The sequence below is a fragment of the Ammospiza caudacuta genome, chromosome 3, assembly GCF_027887145.1.
Source record: "Ammospiza caudacuta isolate bAmmCau1 chromosome 3, bAmmCau1.pri, whole genome shotgun sequence".
NCBI classification, from domain to species: domain Eukaryota; kingdom Metazoa; phylum Chordata; class Aves; order Passeriformes; family Passerellidae; genus Ammospiza; species Ammospiza caudacuta.
This window is the reverse complement of record NC_080595.1, coordinates 71,302,862-71,308,861: the sequence shown is the minus strand read 5'-3', so window position 1 is coordinate 71,308,861 and position 6,000 is coordinate 71,302,862.

The window sequence follows — 6,000 nt, the reverse complement described above, 5'->3', positions numbered from 1 at the left end:
AAGGGCTGACAGTCACGTTGTCACACAGTCTCAGTGTGCAGTTGAGAACAAAAGTTGGCAACTGCCAGATGACTATAAAACTGATTGAATAAAGTGATTTTTAATGATAGTAATTTCCTGATTTAATGCATAATAGGCAACTGCACTCTGCATCCTGTTAGAAGAAGGTACATGGAAAAAACGACCAGGTACATTTTAGACCCAGAGGCTGCCTCCCCACTATAATAAAACAGAGCAGAGATCATTACCTGGCCCTGAGGGCTGCAGGCACAGCACTGCTCATATCTCTACTAGTAAATTCACTTCCCCCCAAAACTGGATCTGTGTCTGTACCCTAACTCCTGCAAAGGGTGCCAGACCCTGTTTGCTTGGGAGAGTGTGAGCAGCTGGAGGTTCAGCATCACTGAGGAAAGGCTGAGCTTGGTTCATTGCTCTGAAGATGCCTGAAGACTACATGGGCTATGCACGGAGCTGAGGTGTTACAATCCATATGTGAGCTGCTAAATTGAGATGGTGTGGCCACCCTGCCTGAAGTGGTGTCTTTTTGTCCTCCCCTCCAGCCTCCTCTCCGTCTGGGCAAAGTTCAGGCTGCCCGTATGTGTGTATGAGCAACGTGGGTGCTGAGTGAGACCTTTGCTGAGATTTTAATTGACAGCTGAGCTTTACCCTTCTGTACCACTGCAGTTACATCCTCTGGGCTATGTCTGTGGGAGTGCATTTGCCCATGGCAAAGGTCTGGAGCGTGAGTTCTGCAGTCCATTTAATGTCACCTTCTCTCTGCTGTCATCATAAGCCAGGCTGGGTGTCGGCAGTGCCGCTCATCCATGCGTGTGCACCCCGGGCTGCCTCCCAGCACACTGTGACCTTGCCTTGAATCAGATACATGACTCAGGGAAGCTTTCTTGCCTCGGTTCTCCATTGTTTTTGTCAGGATCCAGCTGCAGTTGGGGCAGGACTAAGTCCTCTGAAAGGTTTTGAGTTAGTCTGAGTCCACTGTGGGGAAGAACTTCTGGAGGGCGGGAAAACCTGACAAGTACAGATTAGATATGAGCTTTTTCCTGTTGTTTCTGTGTCAGTGTAGAAACTCCACAGCATTATTTGCAGTTGTTTCCTTTATCTGCCTGCTGGCTTTCAGAGAGGAAATTTGCCTGTGTTTTGACACAGCAGTAAGAGTTACTGTACGAAACTGGACAAGACTATTGGAGGCACAATGCAAGCTCCCCACCATAAATATAGCAACTGTTCTAAATATCCTTCTTCCAAACAGCATGCTTCAGGGAACATCTGCCATTGTCCACAGTTGCAACAGCACCTCAAATAAGCAGTTTCTAAATACCACCTTTGTAGGGGGATAGAATATAAGTAAATAAAAGTAGCATAGAAAGTAATCTTACCCCCTAAAGAGTTGTAGCTGGGTTAATTATAAAAGATTAGGAGCAGGCCTGACTTTAACAGGCCACAGCTGTAGCCAATAAGAAGAAGAGTGTTATAAAAGTGTGGATTGGTGGGAACTGGAGTCAGTTGGCTGCTGTGAGGACAAGAAAGAGGCAGTGCTTGAAGGACCTGCCTATGAGAAACATCAAGGAGGTACAAAACTCTTGCACTAAGGAGACAGCAATTTAATGACAACAACCTAGTTGTTATTATAGTTTCATAAGGAAAAAAAATCCAGGTGCCAGTTTATTTAACCTTACCTGGGTCTCTCAACAAAAGCCAACTGGGGCTTTTTTTCTGTTGAATGTAGCTTAAGTGTTTGGAAACAGAAGCCAGAGCATTCATTTCTTCTGTTCAGAGTGAATGAGTAATGTGAGCATATTCAACATCTTCAGAACAGTGAATCAGAACAGAGACAATGAATGAATTCTCCATGCTCAGAGGTGCTCTAGTGAGTCTCATTTATATTTTTTTTTTTTTTTTTTGTTGAAGCCCTCTTCATATTGAAAGGAAGAAGCTGGTAGAGGGTGCTGTGCTGGGCAGAGCTGGCAAGTCAATGGTTGCTGGTGGGGAATTTCTTCTGTGACTTGACTCTGGGGCAAAGGGCTGTCCTCTCTCATTGCCCCTAATATGATGCAGGGAACCAAAGGCACTTTTCAGAGGCATCTGGATCATGGGCTGGTCCTGACTGCCTATGCCATGCTAATGGCTCTGCTGTGGTGCCAGCCCCAGAAACTCAGAGAGAAGGCCAGAAGGGACTGTGGGGTCATCTGAGCATGTCTAAGCATTAAGTTTTACACCATACCTGGTCATCTAAGCTTTGGGAACAATTACTTGTTTCATTCAAGTAGTTGTGCCAGAGAAATTCCGACACAGAAAACTCACACTTGGCCCATCAGATGTCACCCCAAGATCCCAGCATGGTCACCAGAGACAAAAAGATACAGAGATACTCAAACAGATGCAATTCATTTCAGCCTGAAGAGGAAGTGTCTGTAAGAAGAAATTATCTGCACCATGAAAGTACTTGTGGTTCTCCAGAAACAGAAAGGGTTCCTAGCTACATGTACCTGTCCCCACTGGAGGACACTTAAGGGAATCTCACCTAAAACAAAGGCAGGGAACTGCCACATGCCTCCATATATTGTGTTGGAGTTCATGTTGTTAAATACAAGAATTTGTCTGGCTTGAGGTTCCCATTGTTGTGTCTTCCTATCCCTTCTCTTTCTTTGGTTAAAGGGTCTCTTGTTCCCTTGGTAGCCTTCCCTCTGAGAGTCTGGAGTATAGATAAACATGCGTGACCTGTTAGTCTTATGAGAAAAAACCCCAACGTTTTTCCCTTAAAATGAACCTTTGCCTTTTCATGCATGAAGATGCCCACAGAAGGGGGATGTTGCCGTCACTGAAGCTGGTTTACAGTTTTGGTGAGACAGGCTCTGAGGCAGGAATCCAACCTTTGGGATGTCTGGATGAGATCCCAGATGAATTGGATTCCCCAGGAAATGTCAGGGTTACTGCTTGTTTCTGAACTCATTTAGGAGAGCAAACATGTATTTGACTGAAATAAAAAACCAAGACACTGCTGCAATTTTTCCCCCTGATATTAAACAAGTGTTTAAAGAAAAAAAATCTGACAGATGGCAGGGCTGTACCTAATGCAAGACTGAGCATTTCTCCAGTGAATTTAAGGTGGTCTGAAAGAGATCTACAAAGGCAAGGGGTGGAGGGATAGATGCATTATTGAGAATATATAAAAGAAAACCCTAATAGCTTTCTTGCTTTAAATTATATGGGGAAGGTTTTCTTCCTTTTTCCTAATTAGCCATGCCTGGTTTATTCAGAAGCCTCCTGGATGTCTGCCCAGGTACTCCAGGGTGTCTTTCCTCTGGTAACTGGTCAGCAGGAATGGCAGGATGAGGTATTAGGTGCAGTGCCTGCACCCCTCAGCTGTAGCTGAGGTCTCCTAGGCAGGAGGCCAGAGCAGTGATGAGGCAATGTTGTCATCTTATTGCAGGGGTTCCATACTGTTGTCTTCTTATCACAAAAGTTTCATGCCTTCCTGATGTTTTCTCATGGGCAACTCTTCAGAGCACTGACTCTTTCTTCCTTACAAAGCAGCCAACTGACTCCAGTTCCCCTCTCAACCAGCCAGCCACTCTTTTATAGCACTCTTCCTCTCACCGGTTACAGCTGTGGCCTGGTAAACTCAGTGGGCACTTTGATAATTGGCCCAGCTGCAACTCCTTAGGGGTAAGATTACTTTCTACAGTATCTATTTTCTTATACTCTATCCCCCTACAAGGGAACACCTGCCTCATGAATGATCAGGCTCCAGCAGCACTAAACCTTCTGTTTCTCTCTCCCATTTAGATTTCCTTGGTTTTGCTTTCTGCCACTGCATTGTCCCACTTGGAGTCAGCACCATGTCCCCTACCACATGGGGAGACAGAATTGTAATGAGGCAATAATCCATAAGGTGATATCTTTGAGGTGCAACTTTTGCAAAATAAATATGGAGAGTTTTGTAGCTCTCAATAGGTCATGACAGATTTATAGAAAATGCAAATGAAATAACCCTTTAAGCAAAACAGTACTGAAAACCTTGGATCCCAGACACATTATACTCTTGTTTGAACTGTCCTGTAGGCTTTTCTGCATCGGAAATGTCTGATTCAGGTGCAATCATTCACCAGGAGACTTCTGACTTAACCCCTTCCTGTTTTTTTTTCCTACCCTTACCCTTCCACCCACATGGCAAATGAGACTTGGACAAGTCACCAGCTGATTCCTTCTCTTCCATCATGATGGTGAACACATTATTTGGACCAAAGTATTTGGATAAAGTAAATGGACATAGTTGTGCAACAGAGGTGTTTGCTTTTCCCCTGATGATTTACAGGGAATTCTGCAGTAGGCATGCAAGAGGAAGGATAACTGTACAACTGAATAGTAGTTGGGTCAACCCAACACAACTCAGCTGCATTTTATTGCAAGCTGGGCAAGATTGCAACCCCTCTTTTGAATTGATGTGGAGTTTTGATTGGATGTTTGTAGATTTTGATGCCTTTTCTCTAAAGGAAAATGAAAAAAAAAAAAAAGTGTGAAGGCTGAGTTTCCCATAGGTTTTTAACTTTGATACAAATACGCTGAGGTGAGATTCTAAAGTAGAAAAATCAAGAAATTTCATACCTGTCATTTCCATACCCTTGTCATAAACAGGTGTGGGCTTCTTTTCTCTTGGATAATTCATTGTTTTGTAGACCCTGGAAGACATAGCCTGAGGGCTGAGATAAGAACTCTCTTATGCCCTTTCCAAAATCTTCCCATTCAAGCACCTGAACATGGGCTGTTGTTACCATCTTTGTGAACCCTGGACCCTGGCCAGATCTGCTGTGCCTGCCCAGCATTTGCTCTTTGGACTCTCCACCACTGGTACCCCAGCTTCTGCTATTTTTAACGTACCTGTTGAATGAAGGAATAAATCCTTTCAGCCCTGAAACTCGGAGCAGCTTCCTTGTGTGCAGGAGGAGGGATGTGGTGGTGACCTTCTTCATTCATGAAGAGAAAGAAGTAGAGATGATGCCACCAGCAGGGAGAGGAGCAGGCATAGCCTCCCTTCCCCTTTCTAGCTGTTTCACTTCCTGAGACACTTGGCATGAAAAATGGGCACCAGGTCTGGCCAGTGCCCTACAATTCACATGTGTTTCTGGGTCTGTAGAGAGCATCATATACTTTTCCTGTAGAGACCAAAGAGATGAGTTTGTGTTTCGGTGCCAAAATAAATCCAGAGATAGCAATGTGAATGCATTAGTATTTATGTGGGATTTTTTTTTTAAGGTTAATAAAGTATGTACTGTGAATAAAATAAAATACAAAAAACCCCCCACTGATGGCTTGGGAAAAAAATACAACTCTTTTTTTGTGTCTTTCCCATGCCTTACCCTCAAGGAAGGTTTGGGCAGGACATTGACTAGGACCTTATTTTCATTTCCATCAGGAATGTTTTTTAGCTGGCACACAAACTACATGTGTAAATAGTTCAGGAGCTTGGGAAGCTGCTCTACTATTTCCTCCTATAACTAACAATGGAAACCCTTTGAGAACTGTACAAGCGTCAGCGGACATTCACATGTCTCCTGACATGCAGGATTAGCTGCCCTGCTCAAATATTTATCCTGACAGCGCTTCTCCCTGAGGAGCAGCTGCCTGCCTGCTCTGCAAGGCAGCCCAGCTGTGGGGGAGAAAGGGAGGAGAGGCTGGAGCTGCCAGCGCTGGGGTGCCCACAGAGCTGGGCCATGAGGAGAAAAGCTCATTTACAAGTATGGTTTGGGCTGATCTGAGTTTGTTCTGTCACAGGGAATTCAGCATCAAACTGAAAAGAGCATAGCTGCAGCACTGTGTGCAGAATCAGCCAATTCCAGCATGTAATAGGTTAGCTCGGTGCAGTTGAGCTTCTTTGCCTTGCTCGGTGGGCCCCCAATTTGTCTTCATTTTTATTCCTTCACTTTGGCCTGCTTTTTGCAGCCTGTCCCTTTCTGGATTGATTGCACAGAGCCTGCCCCACAG